General features: G+C 36.3%; 1 protein-coding gene across 5 annotated transcripts in view; it reads left to right on the forward strand.

The window, feature by feature from the left end:
- PLCB1 (phospholipase C beta 1) overlaps positions 1-26,418 on the forward strand; it is a 675,558-nt gene that overhangs the window by 58,317 nt on the left and 590,823 nt on the right. The gene's annotated exons all lie outside the window — the stretch shown is intronic.

The following is a 26,418-nucleotide window of genomic DNA, read 5'->3' on the forward strand; positions in this document are numbered from 1 at the left end:
GCTTCTATTTTTCTGACATTAAACTCGCTTAACCTCAGTCTGCTTTTGCCATCTAAGATAATAAATTAGTGTCCTAGAAATATATTTCAAATTTAAATTGAATATACATCTTGAAGTTGCCTTAAATTCTCTGTGGTAAAATTCATTGGTCAAAATAATCAGGGAAGACAAAGTAAAGAAGTCAAATTGTTTAAAATAATCAGCTTAATAATGTTGCTGTGAAATATAGGAAGACTATAGAAAGTAATGTTCTAAAACTTGCAGAGCTAGAGTAAAATGAGTTTTTTCTTGTCTGACCCTTATTTGGTTCTTCTCTGGCTTCTAACTTTATCAGCATGCATATGAAGCTGTGATAATTAAATTTGTGAACTTGTTGCAACGCTGTTGCTAACCTTTTTTGACGTAAGAGGGATTATTCATTATGAATTTGTACCAACTGGACAAACAGTTAACCAAGTTTACTATTTGGAAGTGCTGAAAAGGCTGCGTGAAAAAGTTAGATGACCTGAACTTTTTGCCAATAATTCATCACGACAATGCACCAGCTCACATTGCACTGTCTATGAGGGAGTTTTTAGCCAGTAAACAAATAACTGTATTGGAACACGCTCCCTACTCACATGATCTGGACCTCAATGACTTCTTTTTTACCGGCAAATAAACGAAATATTGAGAGGAAGACATTTTGATGACATTCAGGACATCAAGGGTAATACGATGACAGCTCTGATGGCCATTCCAGAAAAAGAGTTCCAAAATTGCTTTGAAGGGTGGACTAGACACTGGCACCCGTGAATAGCTTCCCAAGGGGAGTACTTCGAAGGTGACCGTAGTGATATTCAGCAATGAGGTATGTAGCACTCTTTCTAGGATGGTTCGCGAATGTAATTGTCAGACTGTGTATATATTGCCAGTATTTTGAACAAGATGTCTAAGACTTATATCCTGTCCCTCCATTAAATTTGCTTAGTTTCAGAACTGTAGGATTCAATAAAATGAGACAGGAATGATGGGTAATATAATAATGGAGTATGAATGTATTGTCATTGTTATGTTTTAAAAGGAAATGTCCTCAGTCTGAGTTGGAAATCATTACAATCTCTTGTATAATATAATAATTTGGTAAAATTAATAAAATTCATGTTTGGAGTTTTATTTAGATTTTGCTTCTGCTTAAAATAATATGAAATAAAAAATAAATAATACCGTGTACTATGTTTTAGCTAACAAACTGAATTTTTAATTATTTCATTACTAAGAATGGTATTAAGAATTATTAGACTTCCTATGCTAAATATTTTAAATATATCCTAAGAAATTATTTCTAAAGGAAAAAAATGGTAGATATGTACAAAAATAGTCACCATAATATTTTCAAGACTGAAAAAACAGACTTCAATGATAAAAACTTGCAAAAAGTAAAAATAAAGTATGATATTTCTTTTAGCAAAATGAGTTGTTGAACTACTGTGAGAAATAATTTTTTACAATGAAGCAATATGGAAATATTTAGATGTAAAATTAAGGAAAAGTACAAGCAGAAAAAATTATACTTTCATTTCGCTAATATATATGTAATATAGAAAGACTGGAAGAGGATTTTCAAAACTGAAGCCAACTTTTGCATTATAGCGCTGTTATTAGGGGTGATTTATTTTATTCTTTAAAATTTCCTTCTGTTGTTATAATGATATTTATGAAATGCTAAAAAAGTGCAGAATACAAAAAAATAAATCTGCCATTAAAATCGCTAATTATGTTGAATGAGAATAAAAAGGAAGATTAATTTTATGTTAACCCTAAAAAATACAATGAATAAAATTGCAATTAACTGCCATGTATTTTAAAGTCTAGTTTGTATTCTAAGAGATGATGCATGGCATCTCATGGCTCTGTCCTCCTTAAACAGAAAGGGAAAATGGCTGTTAAATCCCACATTCTTAATGAATCATTGCATGACTAAGAAAATGAGTTTGATCTATTTTACCCACATCGATGGCCCAGTGTCCATTCCAGTGCCTGGCCCTAGATAGGCACTTACAAAACACTAATGGACTGCCAAAGGGATGCTGTGAAGTGCTTTTATCCCATATTCAGTGCTTCCCAGAAACGGTACTTTCTTTGACAGTGTCACATTTTATTTCTCTTTAATACTGAGTTCCTTTTTTCAGTAACTGCCTGTCTTCTCCACCTGTATGACAGCTCTGGAATTGCAGATAAATTGCAGATGTTTTCAAGTGCTAACGTTGAGTCTCTCTTTTCCCACATTCTTGACGGGTATTTACACGTTGGTGGAAGGAGGAGACTGGGGAAGGAGTTGGCTCTTTGTTAGAGGTTATTGCACTGGGATGCATTTTGAGAACATCTGGATGTGTGCTCCTCATTGTAAGGGTCCCAAAGATTAGAGAGGGGTTTGAAACAAACACTAGGTAACTGCTTTTCGTTTTCTTCTTTTATTCCCCCTGAGACACTATAGGTCCTCTGCTAAGGTCCCAGTGATTTTTTTTTTCCATAGACTTAAAGAAATTCTTGGGAAGTGGGATCAGAAGGCAAAGTCATGAAACTAGATGAAGTGTTTCTTTAGCTAATTTCTTTTTACTCTACAATTAAGTTAAAATAGAAACTCTGAAAAGCTGGCTGCTTTTTAAAAGGAGATTATGGACACAACCTTTAATAAAGGCTGGCAATGGAAAGGGAAGGAAGGAGGTGGTCATTTATCTATATATTAGTAAATCATAGACATGCTTGCTTTATTCCATCACTAGGACATTGCTGCTGGGAAACAAATATTACCCTGTGTCTTATTTATGTAGTGCATTTTTTCAAGTTAATTAAAGGGCTTACCAAGCATTATCTCACCAAACACACAGAAGTATTAATAAAATGTAGACCTATGCTTAGTATCATATTACATCAATTTTATAGATGTCATGTAGGGGCTCTAGGACTATAAAAATATGATCCCTGTCCCAAGGAATTTATATGTATTTTTTGGTACACATATTATATAGATATCAAATATGAGGAAATTAGCAAATCAAATTAGAAACGAGAACTGAAGCACTGCTTTTTATTTTTTCATAAGATTATTGAAAATAATTTAATAAAAAAACGAGAATACTGTTTCAGATGCACTGGTGTCTAAAATAAGCATTTTACTGATGAATTTAATTTGTTTAATCAAAGTCACAGATCAATTAGTTAAGTAAAATAGAGAATGGAAGGAAGTTTGGACCTGCATGATATTAAATCTTCCTCCGTTTCTGTCTTGGCTTTTCAGTGAAGATTATGATCAGGTAGTCAAGACTGAATTAATGTGTTTGTTTCTAAAAATGCTTTGCTGGCAGTTATCTTTGGAGAAGATGATTAATAGTGGTAGAGATAACATTAAAGAAAAGCTGGTTGTATGGACTGTAAGGTGGTCTTTGAGGGGCAGCCACCCAGACCATAGGAATTCTGATTGCAATTTTAATTAAACTTGAGAGCAGCAGGAAAGGGACAATTGTTTTGCTTTGTTTTTTGAAATAGGTATTGAGGTTACACAATGTGTTTAACCTTGAGTGTTGTCAACAGTTGTAGAATAAAATGAACAGTTTACAGGAACAAACCAGTATGCAGTTTTTCATTTCAGCAACCAAACGACTTTTCCATTGTAAGTGAAAGTAGGAAATGCATTTTCTTGGCAAATGTAGCATTTGTTCTCAGAGGAATTAGTTATTGTCTTAAAACAATGGGTATATATAAAGTGTAATTTAGGGAAAGAAAAGGAATGTGTAATCTTATGGTAATTTTACTGTGCTATGTTGTTTTACTTCTCTGAACTTAAAAACATGTTTTTGTCATTTTCTTAAATTATAAAAGTAGTACTTGCTTATTGAAAGTATTTGATGATTTTTAAGTTCCAAAGTCATAATCCCTGTTGGAAAAAAAAAACCACAAACATACCTGTATTAGAAATATGTGATATAAAAAGTATGATTCTCCCTTCATTTCCTGGCCTACCTAGAAGCCATCATTGGGATCAGTTTGATGTGTTGCTATACAGAGTATTTTTACCTTAAGTAAGAATAGCATTTTATGTGAAGTAAGAGGAATGTATACATATATATTTATATTTATGTGTATATTTATATATGCATAATGTCAGACATTCGTGAGTGTTTATCCCAGCTCTGCCTCTAGTTAAGTGCTTTTGCACACATTTGTCATTTTCATTTTCCAACCCTCTATAATATAGGTGCTATTATCCACCTGCATTTTAAAGACGAAGAAAAGAGACAAGAAGGCAAAAGTAATTTGTGTAAGCTCATACAGTTTGTAAAAGGCTGAGTTGGGATTCGAACCCAGGAGTTTGTAGTCTAAGGCAAAATGCTTCATTACCATACATAACCCTAAATACACACATTGAATATCTGTGTATGTCCAGATTTATACTTTTTGTATATTTGTGAAAAGATAGGATCACTCTGTATATCTTGTGCATTTTCCTTTTTTATTTAACAGTTAATCAAGCAAGTCCCTCTTTCCATGTCTATGTATATAACTCTATCTTACTTTTGCTAAAAGTTTTATGACTTGTAATAATTCCATAGTTTGTATACACCATCATTTGCTTTAGAGATTGTCTTTTTATTGAAGGCATTGAGAGTGTTTCTCTTTTAGTCCTACGAGAACAGTGATGGACATTCTTTTACATACATCTTTGTGCTCCTGTGAAGATATGGCTGCAAGTATAGATTCTTAGAAGTAGAGTTGGGTCAGAAACTGTGTTGATTTGAAATTGTGAAAGGTACTGCTAAATACTCCACCGATTTACAGTCCCACCAAAGGGGCGGTTTATAATAAAACAGGATGACCCTCCCAAAATACAATCATTTATTAAAAAACCAATTGAGTTATATACCGTGCATTTGGGAGTTCTATCAAAGAAGAACAGAACTTGATCCTTTTCCTCTGGAAGCTTCCAATTCATTTATGTAGGCTAGAAATACACAAACGGATATAGGCAATTTTCACAGGAAAGCAAGCCCATAGTTAATGGTGTTTCATGGTTTCTTACCTTTGACCTACTTCTCCTAGGGTCACACATAATGGGTAGCAGAGATTTGAATTCCACTTAGCCTGATCTTTTAGATCCAAGGTGATCAGATGTTTTAGCTATTGTACCAGGGAAATAATTTCGAAAATATTTGCATCCCTTAACAAATGTTTACATTAATATCTACATTTTTTTCATGTGAAGTTTAGATAGCCACAAAAGATGTAAATTCTAGCTATATTGTAAATATGAACATTAAGAAAAACTATCGGGTCACCCTAATGTATCTGATGGAATCTAAACATCACAGTTATTTCATACCAAAATTATCCAATTAGAAAACATAGAAGAAAAATTCTCCTTTTACAAGAGATTTATAGTTGTTTTTGTTTGAACTTGAAATTCTATACCATTTCTACCATAGAATTGTAATCTAACATAATATGTTTGTGCTTGAAATTCTTATACTAATTATTTTATCATATTTTTCTGCAACAAGTATATGTGTATGTGACTGTTTATATGGGAATTAAAAAATCATCTGTGACTATAAGTCTTTAAGTATTAAAAACATTCTGGATGCATATTTCAGTTATTAGTATTTACAATTGACTAAACAACTGTTTTTTGGCAAATAATTATTAAATATCCTGTAATTTATATATTACAATAATTTTAATATAAAAAGTAAAATTTTATTGGAGGTAACATTTCTTAATGAGGTGAACAGGTTATCTTTTAAAAATGTATGTGTCCCGCATGAAAATTGTAATTACTAAAATGAAATAAGCTTCAACATCAATATTGTTCTTGTTATTAATGTACACGTTGAGAAGTATGCTCAGATAAATAAGTGGACGGTAATGGAAGTATTTTATTTTTTTTGTAGCAATGCTCCTCAAGTCTTTGAACTCCTAGGTTATACACCAAAAATTACCATCCCTGATTTATCACCAAAAGTCATTTTATTGACCTGTTAGCTGACAACTTAATTAGACTTTCCTTCAATTTTGTTAAATCTAAAGAATTGGGAACAACCTGACTCGTGAAATGATTTGTTTACTAGTATTAAAGTCTTTTACTTTGTCAGTTTCTGGGAAAGGCATCAAGAGATCATTCTCTATAGCAGTTAGTCTGTCACATAGAGGCAGTCTGTGTAACTTCGAAAGGTCTCAGAAAATCAGAATATTAGTAATGTCAGTACACTTTGACCATAGAATATTTTCTTTTGAGAAAGGCTTTTATCATATTTTATGTCTAGCCAAACCTTGGAGTTGTAATTTTCACTAATTCAATTTATGTGAAATGTTCATCATATACATACATAATCTAACTGGGAAACCCAACCCTCATTGTCAGAAAAGGCTGGTTTCATTTTTCAATTGAAATAAACATGTTAACACATACTGCCATGATCTTCACCTCTTTCTGAATTCCGAAGGTGGGACAGAATAGGCACGAGGCTTTGCCATGTGTTTTTGCCTTGGTGAAGTAACCTGTGCTGCTGTCAGGATGGTTTCCCACTCTGTTTCCACTTGTTCGCATAAGACTCTCCTTCAGGATGGTTGCATTCACTCTCAGTAGTAGGAGATGGAAGAGGCAAGTGTTTTAAATGAAAATTGTTACCATCCCACCACCTTACTCTACAATATATCTGAACTCAGAACGTATGTATGATGGACATGGGAAACCCATAACACCACTACAAGGATTTTACTACCTGGAGTAATGCCCTTAGTAAGGTTCTTATTGGATGAGGAACATGGCTTTGCTTTGTAAAGACTGAGAAGGGTGCCATAGAAAAGGTGGGTGAGAAAGGAGTGGCCAGCATTACTACAGCTATGTTCTCAGATTTGGGGAAGTTGAAAACTTGTTGGAGTCGCCCTTAAAACGCTCCAGGCTCGTGCTTCTCTTGGAAAATGTTGTGTACCATCATAATCTCCATTTGAGCAACAGTATTCTAGATCATTTAAATAGAAGAGTTAATTGGTTAATATGAGAAAAATGTTAGTGAAGAGCATGAACAAATTTTACTCAATTTGAACTTTTAGATTCCCTACCCGTAATCATATTAAAATAAAGTTGTAAGGAGTTTGGATTGGTCTATAAAAGCCTTCAAAAAAGAAAACAATGCAAAACTATGGTGAAGTAAAATAGGAAATGAATGAAGTAAAATAGGAAAATATTAACCATGTTGTTTGTGGCGGCTGAATTCTTTAAGTTTTTCTTAATTTTGTATTTTATAGTGGAAGACATGTTTACTCTAAAATCTGTTGAAATCTATTACAATTCTTCTATGATTTATGATTGAAAAAAGATTGGAAAATCTCTTGGTATATCAATTTTCCTAAAATAAATTATTCAAAGCAGTTCATTATCTATAATTCTATCCTGAGTAAAAATAAAAACCTGCTTTCTAGGTCAATCTTCATTAAGCTATTAATATCCTTTTCATATTATGACTTCTTAATTTCTTTTATTAGCAACTGCACGTAGTTGAAACATGAATGTCATTAGCTTGAGTATTTATTGATATTTGAATTATCTTCTGTAGTTTTGCTTTGATGTCAGCAACCTTCTTTCTGGTACATAAAGGTACAGGGGTCTATATTTACTGAACTATATTTATGTTTTCATTTTACTTCTGTTGATAGACATGCCTCTTTCCTATTACTTGCATGTCAGCAAATTCAAGAATTGTCATGGGGACACTCATCTGGAAAAGCCTGAATTTTATTCTTTTCTATTTTCAAGAACATAAAAACCCGTGAGCATAAATAAATGAGAAGCCAATTTACAAAGTTCAGAACAGTATCTGAAATTTTGGTTCATTAATATATAGTTTCTTCTAAAATAATATCTAAACATTTTACGTACATTTTATTCTTAGCAAGATACATGTCAAGAAAATATGATTGGTAGAAGGAGCACTGGAGTAAGAGTCTGGTGACAGAATTTTCCTTTCTGCTCTGTGACCTCTGCCAAGTATACCTGTCTTGAGTCTCTTTGTTCTAATTTGTAAAATGAAATAGATGAATCATGGTGATTATTTTTATTCCAAACTCTGTTTTTTAGGACTTCATGGAGTAATAATTTTAATTCTGCGTTTCCCCGAAAATAAGACCTAGTTGGACAATCAGCTCTAATGTGTCTTTTGAAGCAAAAATTAATATAAGACCCGGTCTTATTTTTCTATAATATAAGACCAGATATAATATAATAGTATAGTATAGTATAGTATAGTATAGTATAGTATAGTATAGTGTAGTATAACATAACATAACATCAGGTCTTATTTTACTATAATGTAAGACTGGGTATAATATAATATAATAGCGGGTATAATATAATATAATACTGGGTTTTATATTAATTTTTGCTCCAAAAGACGCATTAGAGCTGATTGTTCGGCGAGGTCTTATTTTGGGGAAAACACGGTTGTTCTTGTGTTTCAGGATTACAAAAGTGATGTAAAGTAGAAAACACAAACCATAAAGGTACACATCGCACAAAAGGCAAAACACCTCGGAAATTTCCAATCTTGGCTGAAGGCACCATTCACTGTTTGCTGATGGCTGGACAATATAGCCTTGCATGAGTATGCTATTGTCTATTTACCTATTAAAGGACATTTGGAGTACTTTCAAGTTCAGTTACACCCCACATGCAAAGACTCCCAAAGAATATTCTTGTACATGTTTTTGAGTTTTTATGTGAAAATGCTTCATCAATGTATGTGAAAAGTTAAATTTTGACCAATTTTGCTACCATAAAACTATACCAAAAATGGACATTATGGGTTTTTTATTTCTTTGCACATTTGGAAGTTGGAAAACAAGGCCTCTCTCTTCTTGGGTCCCTTCCTCCACCCACAGGATCCTTTCCAGATGCTGTTTGCATTGTACACCATATTTCCTGCTGCTACTGGATGACTATTGTCTCAAAGCTTGATGGTGACAAAAAAAAAATGTATTCACTAGTTCACCCAAAAATTTATTGGGCTCAGTGTTACAGGGAGGCTGAGGCTCTAGAAATGGATAAAAAGCAATATCTTCCACAGTTACTTTCATGGAGCTTAGAATCCAGGTGGTCAAGGACAAAGATGTTACTTAGATAATGGCATGAATGCATGTGCATTTCCCAAGTGAGAAGAGAGATCTGTGAATGCAGAAGGACCTGTCTCAGTTTGATGGTGGTGGCTGGCAGGGAAGGGCTCACTGGGTAGTGTTCTTAGCTCGGAAGATGAGGAAAAGCTAATTGCACAACCAATAGGGGCAGTAAGGGGGCTGTGAAGAAGAGCTTTTTCATCACAGGAGACTGAACATGCAAAGGTTCTTTGGCAGGAGGCAGCAAAGCAAGTTTGAGGAGCTGAAAGGAGGCCATTGGCCGAGCCCAGAACACAAGGTAGAGTTTGATGAAGGGTAAAGATAGAACAGGGGCTTGGATAAAGCCTGCCCTGTTGACCATTTTTGATTACATCTTAATGCAGTGGGAGAATTTAAGCAAAAAGAAAAGTAGACGTGATGTTGTGTGTGTATCCTCAGGCACGTAACATGAATTAATTTGCATTCAGATAAATTGTAATAAAATACAAAAAGAATGCTTAGACTTTAAAAAGGTAGGATCTTGCTATTGTGTCCTAGTTACCCATGTAAGCAGGTAATTTATAATTATTTTGTAGGTAGTTCTCTTCAACAATACAATTACTTTCCAGGGTCCAGCAAGGAAAGACTAATAAAGTCACTTTTCCTACTGCACCGACAGTCCCCGTCCAATTTAGTATCCACAATGAACAGTGTTCATATAATTTAATCCTTAACTAACGGACCAAAGCAAGGACAATAGTAAGTGTGTTTTACAAGTCTTCCTGATTAAGGCTACTGAAAAGCAAAAGTTAAACAAAGGTGGTTGTAGTAAAGAGCAGTTTTAGATGTAGTGTTTCAGCTTTGGGGATGATGTGCAAATAATGACTTTGTAGAAATGTGTCCAATAGGTGCTGATGAAAGTAGCTGTATCTTCTTTTATTAAAAAGCAACTGAACTATGTCTAGTGCTCTATTTCTGCAGCCTTGCTTTTCACCCATTTAGGATTAATGTCCTTCATTTCAAAGACTAATATGGCCTCATTCCTTTTTCATATGATAATATCCACTGTGTGGCCTTTGAGTTGCCCATTAAGCAATTACGGGGTTTGGGATGGTGGTTTTGTGGATAATGTGCTATTTCTCCTTTTCCTCTCAGATATATAAAAGGCCTGCCCAGGCACCACTACTGAATTATTTGGGAGACTGTTTGCACTTGAAAATGGTACAGTTTATTGCTAAAATATGTCTCCCACCAGCTAATCCCTTTCTGTGCTACTACTGGCTGAGAAAGTCTTTGTTCCTTTCCAACTCCACACCAGCTTCTTCAGGACTGAGATTGATTTATATAGCTGGGCCAAAGGCAGAAGCGATGTGTTAACCATATGAGTTTGAGGCCACTTAGAAGATTATTTTGTTTTTCTGATCTCTGGATTTCCTGAAAGCTCCCATCAGCCCGTTCTCCTCCCACCTACCACCACACTATAAATAAAAGAGCCCACAGGCATCCACTGGGATGTATCCACTTCTTACATTTCTGGTTCAATTTATTAATCTCAAAAGGCCATAAACAAACCTGAAAACTTAAATAGCTGACAGAGGAAAAAAAAACAGAAAAGCTAAACCATTTTCTGGATGACTTTGGAGCTACTATGTTTGGGGAGCATCTTTGTTATTTGTTGAGGGATTAGAGATATGACAAACTCATATCACAGAGCAGGACATACGAGAGCTTTGAATTACAGCCAATTAGGAGCCCTAGTCTGTTTTTGTAAAGTGGTGAAAGGCAGTTTTTTTTTTCCCCCTTTAAATAGCTGACAGTTCACTGCCCCCCACCCTAACCTCTTTGGAGCACTACAGCCCAAGATTATGCAATCCTTTTGGAATTCTCCATCAAAAGTCTAGCTTGAGGCTCAGGCTGGATTGTGAACATTAAGAGCTTTTGGTCCTTTTGACAAACTTGAATTCATTGGATGCTCTGTGACCAGCGGCATTGTTTTGGTAATACAAGTATAGACCAAGTACTCTGGGCTCAGATCCAAAACTTGCACAAAATGATCAACTCTGGAAGAAAGCCTGAAGATCTTTGAGAAGTACTTAAACGGGACAAAAATGTTAGATAATCTATATTTAAAATTATATACACATATAAATTTACAGAAGGGAGCGGTACACATACCGTGAATATGGGATATACCTGATGTATGCAGAATTAATTTGATGATATCCTAATCACTCAATAATCCAGTGTTGGGCTTTCCTTAATTTTTTTTAAATTCTTTTTCTTTAAAAAAGCTATTTATATGATTTTTGAGGAGTTTGTTAAAATTAGCTGATATTTTAAGATCCTTTTGACATTTTACATGATTATGGGACATGGGGACATAAGTTCAGAAAAACTGGAAGGCTCTCACAGTTGAAGAGCTGCCATATTTGGGAGTTCTTGGCAAAGTTTTTATGTAAACTGTATGCTTTTCATTTAGGGAGTCTTTATAATAGAATTAAAAGCACCCAGTATACTTCGTACATGGACTTCTAGTAACAGAATGAATATAGCGAAGCTGTTGTGCAATATGGAATTTGAAGTTAAAAAACACAGGGGACAATTACAGATCTAAAGGCATTGTGGATCGCAGATTGAGCACAGGGCTGCAGAAATTACTCTTGAACTTGAAAGAAACAGGAATCTGGGACTACAGCTAGAATCCCAAAGTTCCCTTCCTAAGAACCAAAGCAGTTAGTTGTGTTCTGTTTGTGGTCTCCACAGTTTGAGAGAGGCTTCTAAAACAGACAGAACTTAAGAGATAAATTTGATTTTAAAAATACAATTCTGAGTGAAGATAGAAAGTGGGTATATTTAAGTAGAAATAGATATCTGATAAAAATTCATGATGTCTACCCTGGGAAGTTTCCTGGGAAGTAGAAGATTCTTGCCCTGAAAGAGGTCAGAGAAAGGACCTCAAAAATGCTCATATTTCGACATAAAATACAGAACCACACAAAAAGTGATTAAAGCATAAGAGAGAGAAATTTAGGCTATTTCGCTCAATATACATAACACAAAAAATATTTATGATCTGTATGGCTATTTAGAAACCTAAGTACTTAGAGCTCAAAGTCTACTAATGGAACATTCAGAAGCCTGAACAGCAACAAAAAATGGTAATGTCAATCTGACATGATACACAAATAGCAGAGTCCCCGTCCTCCTGCCTCCCCAGAGACATCCCCCAAAAGTGCCCTTTGTACACGACTCTCCACTGAGGTGCTTTGAGTAACTCCAGTTTTCTTTATAATTTCAGTCTCCTAAAGATGAGTGGTTTCAGTGAAGCCTTGGTGTACCATCCCCAAACCTTATTTACTGAAGGTGATGTAATTCCCAATCATTCCTAGAATACATCACTTACGCATTTTTTTTTTTTTTAAGAAGCTGGACCCTTGACACAAGTCAAAGTGTGTTATGTAATTCCTGTAAAGACCACCTCAGATAAGAAGGGTTTGGGTTTAGTGTCAGGATTGGATCTCCACAGCAAGTGGGGGTGAAGAAACAGGATCAGAGTGTTAGGAAGTCATAGATTTGAAGAAAATATAAACTGATTGATTAGTTGACCACAAAGAATGCTCTCAGAGGAGACAAAAGGATTGAGTCAAGAATAAAGAAAAGTGACAGAAGATGACACACCCCATCGCTCCTGAGGACGGAAGGAGGGCAGATAGAAGAACAGTACAGAGAAACTTCCAGGAGAGAAGGGTGGAGCTGTGCAATAATCTGGAGGGGACAGGAAGGAATTTACGGGAATTTGATATCAATGATCTTAAACTTCTTACCAAAGTAAGGAATGAAGTCATCTTCCAGGAGTATGATGCATAGCGCTGAACGTCCTGAGGAGAGTTTGGAAGGGTTGGGCTAACTATTGAAGTGAATTTTTAAGTCATATGTATTCATCCATCCATTCAACAACATTTAGATTGCTCGTCGTCATATATCTGAGGTTCTGTTAGGGTAGGTGGAGTCCTGGTTTATGTCAGTGGGGAATGTAGTGGGGTACCTTGCTGTTTAAGACTAATGAATAGATGGGCAGTGTCTGTATCCTCTGGGAGAATGTTAGGGATGGGCACCTGTATGTGCATTAAAAGTGAAAAGCATTGGTACAGCGTAGAGTGTTGATTCTACAGCTGTACTGCCTGGGTTCCAATCCCTCCTTCTACCTCTATAGTCTTGGGCAGGTTTTTAGTCTCTGTTTCCTCTTACAAGTATGTAAATGGCAAATAATAATAATAATACCTACTTCATGGAGTTGTTTTGAAGATTAAATGAGTTAACATTATAAAATGTCTTGGCACATAGTACACACTAAATAAGTATTGATAAATAAAAATAGGCAGTTAGATAGACAAAATCAGATTATAATAGGGAACAGAGAGCATGAACTAGTGAGTCTCAGAGGGGATAGTACCACTCCATAGAATACAGTGGTTCCCCCTTATTTATAGTTTTGCTTTCCACAGTTTCAGTTACCTGTGGCCAACAGTGGTCTCAAAATATTAAATGGAAAATTCCAGAAATAAACAATTCAGAGGTTTTAAATTCTGTGCCATTCTGAGAGGCGTAATGAAATTTCGAGAGTCTCACTCTGTCCTGCCTGGTATGTGAATCATCCATTTGTTCAACATCTCCATGCTGTACGTGCTACCTGACTGTTAGTCACTTAGTAGCCATCTTGGTTATCAGATGGACTGTCATGGTATTGCGGTGCTTGTGTTCTAATTTTACTTAATAATGGCCCCAAAGCACAAGAGCTCACAATTTGGATAGGCCAAAGAGAAGCTGTAAAGTGCTTCTTTGAAGTGAAAAGGTGAGTACAGGACAATAAGACATTTTGAGATAGATAGAGAGGCCACATTCACATAACTTTTATGACAGTATATTGTTATAATCTGTTTATTATTAGTTATTATTGTTACTCTCTTACTGTGCCTAGTTTATGAATTAAACTTTATCATAGGTATGTATGTATGGGAAGAAACATAGCATATGTAGGGCTTGGTACTATCCATGGTTTCAGGTATCCACTTCGGGTGTGGGGGGGTCTTGGATCACTTGTTGATAGGGGATGCTGTTTCAGAATGTTTTGGGGGTTTGGTTGTTCCGTTGATTAGAAATGTGGTAGGAGAGGGTAGTACGTCCTGCACAAATTTCAAATGTTCTAGCAGTATAAAAAACAGGTTGAAAATGTACATGTAATTGCAACAGTTAAGTATTTCAGAGTTTTATTGTACACTGAATTTTCCAGTACTGAAACTTCCTTGTGAATTGAACAATGATTGTATTTTGTTTTGTTCAGAATGTTATCAAGAATTATTCACCATTTCAGAATGTCACTAACGCACCGCCAATCCCAGCATAAATCCCCATGCACCTCCGTCGGCATGTGGTACTTATTGTGGTTCTCCTTATCTGTACAAGACTCCAAAGACTTCCCAGGACTTTTATTAAAGCTGTGACCAAGCATTGATACATAAAAATTTGTGTGCTTTTAGAGTAATTTACTTCCCTTTTATTTTTTTGTATTACAACTAGGGCATTATGTTGGTTTCAAGATGTTATATCAGTAGATAGATAGCTTATGTTATCAATGAATTTTGTTTTACTACAACTATTTCTTAGACAGAGGCAGAGTTGGGACTGATATAGGGAGGAACCACTGGAACAAGCAAATGTCCTTGGACAAGGTTCGGTCATAGGTACGGAACATGGAAAGTTGTTGGAGGTTGGACAGTGGCAGCTGTCCATGAGGAAGGTACTTGTTAAATGGGCACAAATTGTCACATGAGGGATTTAGTGTACTCTTAGCCTTGCCAAACTCTGTTTGCTCATATAAGATATGGACAATTCTCTTTAAACCTTTTTAAAGGTTTCTGGGGGAGAGCAGTCATCACACCTAAATCAACATTGGATTTGTGTCCAAACTCATTCACATAGTCACATACTTCTGGAGTCAGTCTCAGTTATAATAAACATGAGAATATTTATTCCTTGACCACTTTCTTCCGCACATTAGAGTGTCATTATTAGAAGGATAGATAAGAATTATTTTAAATTTATTGGGGTGACAATTATTAGTAAAATTACATAGATTTCAGGTGTACAATTCTGTATTACATCATCTATAAATCCCATTGTGTGTTCACCACCCAGAGTCAGTTCTCCTTCCATCAACATATATTTGATCCCCCGTTACCCTCATCTCCCACTCACTGCCCCCTTATCCTCTGGTAACCACTAAACTATTGTCTGTGTCTATGAGTTTTTGTTTTTCATTTGTTTGTCTTGTTCTTTTGTTGTTTTGGGTGTATATACTACATATCAGTGAAATCATATGGTTCTCTGCTTTTTCTGTCTGACTTATTTCGCTTAGCATCATACTCTCAAGATCCATCCATGTTGTCACAAATGTTCCTATATCATCTTTTCTTACCACAGAATACTATTCCATTGTGTCTGTATACCACAACTCCTTTATCCATTCATCTATCGAAGGACATTTTGGTTGTTTCCATGTCTTGGTCACTGTAAACAAAGCTGCAATGAACATTGGAGCACACGTGTCTTTATGTATAAATGTTTTCAGATTTTTTGGGTAGACACCCAGGAGAGGGATTGCTGGGTCACATGGTAATTCTATTCGTAATTTTTTGAGGAACCTCCGCAATGCCTTCCATAACGGCTGCACCAGTCTGCATTCCCAGCAACAGTGTATGAGGGTTCCTTTTTCTCCACAGCCTCTCCAACACTTGTTACTATTTGTCTTGTTGGTGATAGCCATTCTGACTGGGGTGAGGTGATATCTCATTGTGGTTTTTGTTTGCATGTCTCTGATAATTAGTGATGTTGAGCATTTTTTCATATGTCTATTTGCTATTTGTATGTCCTCTTTGGAGAAATGTCTCTTCAGGTCCTCTGCCCATTTTTCAGTAGGGTTGTTTGTTTTTTTGTTGTTGAGTTTCAGGGATAGGTAAGAATTTGAATTAAGTGATATGTTAAAAGGTTACTCTTTCACAAGTTTGGTGCATTGTTATTTCTGATATGTGTATATATGAATAGCTTAAACAGTGTAAGGGTTTCTCAAGTGATTTTTTTCATCTAGGCTGCAAACTATTTGCAGACAAGATGTTAATTTTGAACACCTCTGTGCCCCTGGTAATCAAAAGAATGGCGTAGAATAAGAACACAATATGTCTTTGATGAATGAACAAACCCTTGTGCACGGGGCTGTTCGGTTTGGGGAAATAAACTGAATTGAAGTCAATGCATTCTGGGTTCTACTTCCAGATTTGTCACAGAACTGAGTTTTGAACTAGCATAAGTGGCTTAAAATCTTGGTTTCATCATCTGAAAACTGAGGTTACTAATTTTTGACCAGATAATGTATAATGTTGTTAAGATCAAAAGAGAGAAGTCAGATAAAACCATTTGAAAACCACAAAACTCAAACCAAATGCAAACTTTAATAGTTCCCACAAAACGTGGAGAATCAGATTTGGGCTTATTCAGAAAGGAATGGTGCCTTCATAAGAGCGTTGTGGGCTGAATACTGTCTCGTTTACAATTCATGTCCACCTGGAACCTCAGAATGTAGCCTTATTTAGAAGTGCGGTTTTTGCAGATATAATCGGTTAAGATGAGGTCTTACTGGATTAGGATAGGCCCCAAATCCAATGACCGGTGTCCTTATAAGAAGAGGAGAAGACTTGAGAGATGCAGAGAAGATGGCCACGTGAAGATGGCAGCGGAGACTGGCATGATACAGCTACAAGCCAAGAACAAGGATTTCTAGGGGCTACCAGCAGCTCGGAAGGGGTAAAGAAGGGTTCTTCCCTAGAGCGTTAAAAGGAGCATGGCCCTGCTGACACCTTGGTTTTGGACCACTAGCTTCCAGAACTGAGAGAGAACAAACTGTTGTTTAAAGTCAGTCACTGTGTAGTACTTTGTTACAATAGTCCTAGTAATCTAACACAAGGGTAATTTTTCTTCTTATGAAGAAAGGGACAAGATCAGAGGTGAAATGATACTTCTGAAAATTTGCCTGGTGTCCTGGCATTATATTATTATCATTGGCCAGACCCTGTTTATGGAAAGAGAAGGAAGTAACATAAAATTTAAAAGCGTGGGCTTTTGAGACAATTATAGGTGGGATCCTGGTTCCACTATTGGCAATACTTTGGGAGCTCTTGCATACTCTACCTCGCAGCTGTAAAGTCCAGGTCATAATAGCTTGCGTCCCATTCATTGATCTTAAAAATAAATGAGGTAACATATGTAGCTTGGAATATATGTGTACATGTAACTTGGAATAATACCTTCTAAAGCTCACTGGTTATTACTATACACTATGTAGACTAGGTAGCTGGAGGCAGCCGTAGTTCGATTCTACATAGTTCTGCATTACCAGCCTATGAGATGTGATCAAACAATATGGTGAATGCTTAAATAAAAAAATAAAAAAATAAATTATTACAGTAAAAGACACATTGCCATTAATCCCCCTCAATATACTCCCTCCCCTCTTCGCTTTGAACACATTATCCCATTGTTCTTGCCACTTTATAAAACAGTTCTGGAGGTCCTCTTTTGTGAGTGTCTTTAGTCGCGCTGTCGTGGCTGCCTCGATGCCCTGAATCGATTCAACATGTATACCTTTCATGGTCATTTTGACTTTGGGGAAGAGCCAGAAAGCACACGGTGCCAGATCTGGTGAATAAGGTGGATGAGGACACATTGTAATGTATTTATTTCACAGATATTGCCAGAAGCGATGTGTGACATAGAACTTTTCCATTGTGATCACAAAATACGGTGAATGCGGCTGCTGAGTGCCATCCAATGGAAAGGCAGGGATCTTCAATGTGGGAAACCATGTGTTGAACCTTACTAACAGTGTGTGACAAGTTTCAATTTGTTCAGTGCAGTCAGTTGGATGTGAGCTACGGCTGAGAGGTGTGTTTTAAAGTGTGCCGTAAATCATCCTCCATCATGGCAACATTCCATGTCACACATTGCTTCTGGTATGGCAGTTTATGTCAAATAAAAACATTATAGTGTGTTCTCATCTACCTTATTCACCGGATCTGGCAACGAGCCACTTCTGGCTCTTTCCCAAAGTAAAAATGATTAAGGACATCGAGGCAGCCATGACCAGCGCAACTAAAGACACGAAAGAGGACTTCCAGAACAACTTCAGAAAGTGGCAAGAATGATGGGATAAGTGTGCTTGAAGCTAGGGAGAATATTTTGAGAGGGATTAATGGCAATGTGTCGTTTACTATAATAATTTTTAATGTAAATATTCACCGTATTTTTCAATCATACCTCGTACTTTATTAAATTGAAGCAAAAGATCAACTATCTGGAAATTTAGGTTTAACTTTCTATTACTTTTCAAACAGTTTATTATTAAAAATTTTAAAACAGCATTACTATTGTACCACGTAATATAGTGTCATCCATATAGGTCCATTTACTTCATTCTTGGTTCCACAGTAGTTTGATATTAATTATATCTACATACATTCTGAATCTTATAAGGTAGTATTATAATTTTGTTTTAAACTATATGATGATTTTGAAGAAATTAAGAAGGAAACCACATTAAAAAAATTACATATACTTAACATATACTTACCACTTGTAGTGCTTTTTATTTATTCCTGAAGATTCAGTTTTCCATTTGTATCATTTCCTTGATCTTGAAGAGTTTCTTTTAGGTTTACTGTGGTAAGGTCTGCTGGAGAAAAGTTTTCTTAGTACTATGCTTTGAAAATATCTGTACTTTACCTTCATTTTTGAATGATATTTTTTCATGCTATAGAATTACTGCATGACATATTTGTTCCCTTTCAAGACTTTAAAGATGTTTGTCTGCTTCTTGTCCCTAGAAGCCACCATTCAAGTCATTGTTCATCTGTTGGTAATATCTAGTTTTACTCTACCAGTTTTCAAGATTTTTTTTATCTTGGTTTTAGTATTCTTTATATTTTATATTATTTTTTTGACATTCAACATTATTTTATATTAATTTCAGGTGGTTAGATATTCATATAACTTAAGAACTGATTCTCCAGACTAATCTAGTGCCCCCCTGGCACTATGCATATTTATTACCATGTTATTGACTATATTCTCTATGTTTTACTTTATATCCCCATGACAATTTTGTAACTACCAATTTGTACTTCTTAACCCCTTCACCTTTTTCACACTACCTCCCACCCCTCTCATCATCACGCTGATACATCTAGTAGCCATCTGACACCATGCATAGTTATTACAATATTATTGACTATATTCGTTGTTAGGTCCTACTTCCCCATGACTACTTTGTAACAACCAATTTGTACTTCTTAATTCTTTTCCATTTTTTACTCCATCCCATCTGGCAACCATCAAAATGTTCTCTGTATCTGTGAGTTTGGTTCTGTTTTGTTTGTTTATCTTCTTCTTTAGATTCAACATATAAGCAACATCACATTGCATCTGTCTTTCTCTATCTGACATATTCCAGTCAGCACAGTACCCTCCATGTCCATTCATGCCACCACAGATGGCAAGAACTCCCTCCTATCCATGACCAAATAACATTCCATTGTATATATGTACCACCTCCTCGTTATCCATTTGTCCATCAATGGACACCCAGACTGCCTCCACATCTTGGCCATTATAAACAATGCTACAATGAAAATATGGATGTATTCACCCCATCAAAGTAGCATTTTAGGTTTCTTCAGATAAATACCCAGAAATAGGATTAATGAGTCCTTCTTTGTATCTTGTTATAGCCTTTGTTTTAAAGTCTGTTTTGTCTGGTATAAGTTTTTTTTGTTTCCATTTTAATGAAATATCTTTTCCTGATCCTTTTACTTTCTGTCTGTGTGTGTCTTTCGATCTGAAGTGAGTCTCTTGTAGGCAGCATATGTAAGGGTCTTGTTTTCTTATCCATTCAGCCACCCTATCTTTTTATTGGCGCCTTTAATCCATTTACATTTAAAGTAATTATTGATAGATACATAATTACTGCCATTTTATTCATATTTTACTCATATCTTATTACTGCCATTTTATTCATATCTTTTTTTTTTTTTTCCCCTTTTTCTTCTTAAAGAAATCCCTTTAACATTTTTTGTGATACCGGCTTAGTGGTGAGGAACTCCTTTAGCTTTTTTCTTGTCTGGGAAGCTCTTTATCTGTCTGTCGATTCTAAATGAAAGCTTTGCTGGGTAGAGTAGTAGTAATTATAGGTCATTGCTTTTCATCACTTTGAATATTTTGTGCCAATCCCTTCTGGCCTGCAAAGTTTCTGTTGAGAACTCAGCAGTCTTATGGGAGTTCCTTTGTAGGTAACTGCTTTTCTCTTGCTGCTTTTAAGATTCTTTGTTTTTAACTATTGGTATTTTAATTATGATGTTTCTTGGTGTGGGTCTCTTTGGATTCATCTTATTTATGACTCTGCACTTCCTGGGCTTGTATATCTATTTCCTTCACCAGCTTAGGCAAGTTTACAATCACTTCTTCAAATTTGTTTTAAATTCCTTCTTCTCTCTCTTCTCCTTCTGGTACCCCTCTATGTTGGAAGTGTTGGAATGCTTGATGTTGTCCCAGAGGCCCTTAAACTATCTTCATATTTTGGGATTCGTTTTTTCCTTTTTGCTGTTCTCATTGGGTGTTTTCTGCTACTTTATCTTCTAAATGATAATTTGATACTCAGATTCATTTAATCTACTGTTGATTCCCTCTAATGTATACTTCGTTTCAGTTATTGTATATATTTCTGACTGGGTTTTTTTTTTTTTCCTTTTCCTTTTTTTTCTCTCGCTCTCTTTTTTTCTAAAATGTTTCCTATCTTTTTGTTGAAGTTCTCCCTGAGATCATTGAGCATTCTAATAACCAGTGTTTAGAACTCTGCATCTGGTAGATCGTTTGTCTCCATTTTGTTTAGTTCTTTTTATGGAGCTTTGTTCTGCTCTTTTATTCTTTGTCTCCCCATTTAGGCTGAGTCCCTGTGTGTTCTATGTAGGGCTGCTGTGCTTTCCATTTTTAGTAGACTGGCTTTATGTAGTAGGTGTCCTGTGGGACTCAGTGGTGCAGTCTACCTGGTCACCAGAGCTGGATACTCCACGTGCATCACTTGTGTGGGTTTTTTTGTGCCGTCCTGTTGCAGTTGAGCCTTGTTACTGTTTGCACATCGGTGGAAGGGATCAAACCTCAGGCTGGTTGGTTGTGAGGAGTGGCTCTGACTACAGTGGAGGAGCTGTGGAGGAGCAAGGGCTGAGCCTGCCAAGCAGAATTTGCTTTAGCGGGGTGCTGGTGTCTTCCTCGTCTACCCTATGGGTGTGTCACTCTCGAGGAAGCCAGGTGATGTTCTGCCTTCATCCAAACTTGGCCACCGGGTGTGCCAGTCCTGGGACCTCCTGTGAGGGGCCCCACCCTACACCAAGTTTAGCCACATCCTGTTCCCTGCCTGGAGCTATCTAGTATGAGCCATAAAGCAATGCACAGATGGCCTCTACCTGTACTGGGCTTGGAGATACCTTGAGAGGCCCATCTGCGAAGCAAGGCTGGCTGTTGCTAGTGCCCGGCTTAGAGCTTCTCAGCCAGAGGTATGGGGCACCCTGAAGTCAGATGCTGCTTGTTTGGGTTTTGTGAATCTTTGAGAGATTTTATGAAAGTCCGCAGCATGAATGAAGACAGGTTGTTTGTATAGAAAAGCCACTGGAAGTGGCTTGGGTGTGCCCAAAAGTTGGGTGGTTTGGGGTCTCAGGGAATCACTAGAGCAGGACAGATGAAAGGTTATAGTTAGTTTGTTGGAGCATTAAATATAGTGTCTGCCTAAGTCTCCATGTAATGAGGTGGAGGGCTCAACAAAGAAACAATGGCTCCCACCAGCTCCTCCCTCCAGGAGAAAGCTTTCCTTTCATCCCTCACCCTGAAGTGAGACAGTTCATTTCCCTCCTGTATGTATGTGACTTTCTAGCTGCTGCCCCAGTGTTGGAGCTCAGAGCATATGAGGAAGTTTGTGTGCAGGCCCTTTAAGAGGAGTGCCTAGGACTGCAGCTGTCCCCTAGCTCACTCAGCCACCATCTCTGCTGGCTTTCACAGCCAGAAGTTATGGGGACTTCTCTCTCCGGCACTGGAACCCTGGACTGGAGAGCTTATTATGGGGCTGGGACCCCTTGCTCCTCTGTGGGGGACCACTGCAGTTGAGATATCCCTCCTGATTTTTAATGGTCACATTTGGGTGTGGGACCAGCCCATTCGGTGTGTCTGCCCCTCCTACCATTATCCGTGTGGCTTCTTCTGTATGTCTATAGTTGTAGGTGTCCATTCAGCTAGACTTCAGGCGATTCTCAATGATTGTTCTGTAGTTTACCGTGTTTCCCCGAAAATAAGACCTAGCCGGACCATCAGCCCAAATGTGTCTTTTGGAGCAAAAATTAATATAAGAGTGGGTAATATATTACATTACATTACATTATATTATATAAGACCTGGTCTTATATTATAGCAAAATAAGATCAGGTCTTATATTAATTTTTGCTCTAAAAGATGCGTTTGAGCTGATGGTCCGGCTAGGTCTTATTTTCGGGGAAACACAGTAGTTGTAATTGATGTGGTCCTGAGAGGAGGTGAGTATAGCATTTACCTACTATGTCATCTTGACTGGAAATCCTTTGGCACTTTTACAAAGTGAATCTAGGCATTTTTTTTTGTATTTATTATTTGGATTTTGCTGAGCTTCTTCAATCTTTCACCAAATTCACATCTTTCACCAAATTTGGAAAAAATTAGCCATTCTTTAAATATCTATTTTTCCACTCTCTCTTCTCTCCTGTGACTCCAATTGTGTGTTGGACATTTTTATATTGCCCCACTTTACATTATTTTTAATCATTTTATTTAACATATGTATTCAGTGATGTAATCAGATATAAATAAATTGCCTTTCTCAATCTTGTTTATCTTACCATTCTTTGTAAAAGAAACCCAATCCTTTCACTATATTCATTTCATATGGGTTATTTGTCTGTTTGAAAAAAATACTGTTCAACTATCCAGCAATTTTGTGTGACCAGGCCTTTATGTTAATCCACCAAGGCTATTGTGTTTGATTATCTAAAGCACCATTTTACTCATGAGTAATGTAAGTATCTCGATATTTATTGACTATTCCACATCAAACAGCTTTGTCCATTTACAATGATCAAGTTTCCACTGATTGGTAAATACTCATATTCCAACCTTACTATAGCTCTGAGCAGTGGCTCTTTCAAGTGGAATTCTCTTCTGCACCAACATCATTCAGCTTTCTTGTTTATGTCCCTTATAAGGACTTGGTCGTACTTCTACTATAGAAACAATAATGCAATTCTAAGGAATATTGCCCTTTTAGAGAATTTGTTCTTCAAATACATTGCCAAAGCCCCGTCCTTCTTTGAGCACTTATACTGTTCACAGCTCTACTTAGATGAGACTGTAAGACCACCCTTTCCTGAGCAAGACTTCAAGGCTCATTTTTACCATCACAGTGCCAAACACCCTGGGAGCCAGCCATTTGGACGAACCCAAATTGTACAGCTAAACCTGAAGGTTTGGTAGAGTCCCAACACTGATCTTTCAGTCTTTCTTCTCTTTTTCTTGAGAAAACAGAATGACTGGTTACTATTGACTGTAATGTGTATCAATTTTTGAGAGTTAGCAGCTGAGCATTAAACTTGTTTTACTGTGCACATTTGCTTTTATTGAATTAAGTCCAGGTCTCCTCATTTCCCAGGGCATCAAATCTTGGTTAAATTCCATGGGAAAGGATTATATTCTGGGTATATAAACATCCAGCCAAATACTTGTAGAATTCAGAGAGATCATACATTCTTCACAGTGACCCAATTCAAACACATGCATGTAGATTAAACCTCTTCTTCAAGGAGGCATATTGTGTTCATAGTTTTGAAAATGACATTTCCCAGCCTGATTCAAATAACTCCCATTTTTCCAGATAAAATGTACCTTAAATTCAGGTGGGAGAATTAGCATCACCCCTAAAGAAGTTGCTTGAAGAGAGGCAATTAAGGTCTAGAAAGCACAGGAGGAATAGCATCAGTAGGTGAATTATAGTGAGATTTGGCACATCTGAGGTTTTGGAATTTTTTAAAGTAAACTGTTGCTTATAATCTCAAAGTGTTTTCATTTTGAGTTATTTTCGTTAAAAACAGAAACCAGAATTTAAACAAACAGCCTGCTTAATGTAGAATAAACACGTAATGTAACTTGCACATTTGTGGGAAGCTTGTTTTGGAAATCATTGTGGTAAAATGGAAATAGTCACATGGGCTTCTGAGCCAGGTAGTCATAGGTTTGAATCCTGGTTGATTAGCTCTTTGGGTGACTTTGGGTAAGTCACTTAACTCTTTGAGCCACAAGTTCCTTTTCTGTAAATTATAAATGATAGTATCTATCTTTTAGGGTGGGTTAGAGGACTAGAGATTCAACCAATATCCAGTGTGTCTTCAGTAAATGCTATTATTATTGGGAATATACAAGACCAGAAAAGAAAAGCTTTTTCTTTATGACTAATAATGTCTAGGCTATGTTGTTTTCATAATGGTGTGGCTGGATTTAGGCACTTGTGACTATATTTTAAAATATTTTTATCCGCAAATATGCACCACACATACAATGTATAAACCATAAATGTGTAAGTTAATAAATTTAATAGTAACCACCACTCAATGTATCGACTTAAAAAAACTAAAAAAACTTTATGGAGTTATCACATGCATATAGAAGAGTACACAGATAATAAATGTACAGTTTAAAGTAATTTTCACAAAACAAACAAACCCTCATATTCGTTGTCTAAATCAAGCAATAGCACATTCCCGGCACCACCCAAAATACCTATGTGCTCCCTCCATTCATTATCTATCCTCACCAAGGGTAACCACTCTCCTGCCTCATATATTGGATTGGATTTGTCTGTTTTTAAACTTTATGTACGTGGAATCATATAATTGTACTCTCTTGTGTCTGGCTTCTTCAGCTTGGTATCATATCTGTGATATTCATTTTTAAAAACCTATTGATTATGGAAAGTTTCCAACAAACATAAAGAGGAAGTATAGTGAACCCTAATATATCTTCCACCTATTTCAAACCATCCTAATTTATAAATACTTTCTTTCATGAAAATATCCCCACAGCACTGAATGGTTTTCCCCAAACATCCTATCATTTCATCCATAAATATTTTACTATATATCTAGACAAGAAAATAATTCTTTTTGTCACAACTAAACATTTAATAGTAATTACATAACATCAAAATACTGTCAGGAGTCAACATTTACCCATTGTCTCAGAAGTGTGCTTCCCCCCCCCACACACACACAGTTGGATTGTTCACAAGAGGGTCCGAATGAAGGATGCGCAAACCTTCTTTAAATGCCCAATTGTAAGATTGGGGCCTGCTCACCTCCTTCACCTTTACCATTGTGTTGTGCCTGGGTCATACGGAGCACAGTCATGGTGACGGCTGAGCTTAGACTACACACATGCAGAGAAGCAGGGGACCAGTTAGTAATAGTTTTGAAATACTTGAATCATAGTTGAGCACTTTTCCCATATTTTCTGGCTTTTCCCTGGGGAAATTGCCAGGACTCTCTGTGCTCATTCCTCACAATCTCCTTTACATCATAATGTCCTACTTCTTTCTCCATGGCTTGTCGCAAACCTCTATGCTTTTCCATGTTCCAGGATTGATTCAGTGCCTTTAAGTTACATAGGTAATGTTGACTATTCTAGTTGCCACATTATGAAAAAATAATAAACAAGTGAAAATAATTTTTAAAATGTTTTTAATTTAACTCAATACATCCAAAATATTATCATTTCAACATATAATCAATATAAAAATAATTATTGAGATATTTTACATTCTTTTTTTCTTTTTTTGGTATAAATTCTTGGAATGCTGGTGCATATATTTTATACTCACAACACATCTCAGTTTGAACCAGTCACATTTTAGGACTAGTGACTGCCATATTGGGAAGAGCAGGTCTAGACAAACCAATATCCAATATGGGAAAGCCTCCAGGTCATTCTAAAAGAATAACAAAACAATAAATAAGCTAAATTCTTTGAATGTTGCTGTTTTGGCTGCCTACCTTAGCTTCTATTCTTAGTGAGGACATCTTAGTTATCTAACAGCAAATCCCCAGTTCTGCATACTGCCCCCCTCACACA

Source organism: Rhinolophus hipposideros (genome assembly GCF_964194185.1).
Source record: "Rhinolophus hipposideros genome assembly, chromosome: 22".
NCBI classification, from domain to species: domain Eukaryota; kingdom Metazoa; phylum Chordata; class Mammalia; order Chiroptera; family Rhinolophidae; genus Rhinolophus; species Rhinolophus hipposideros.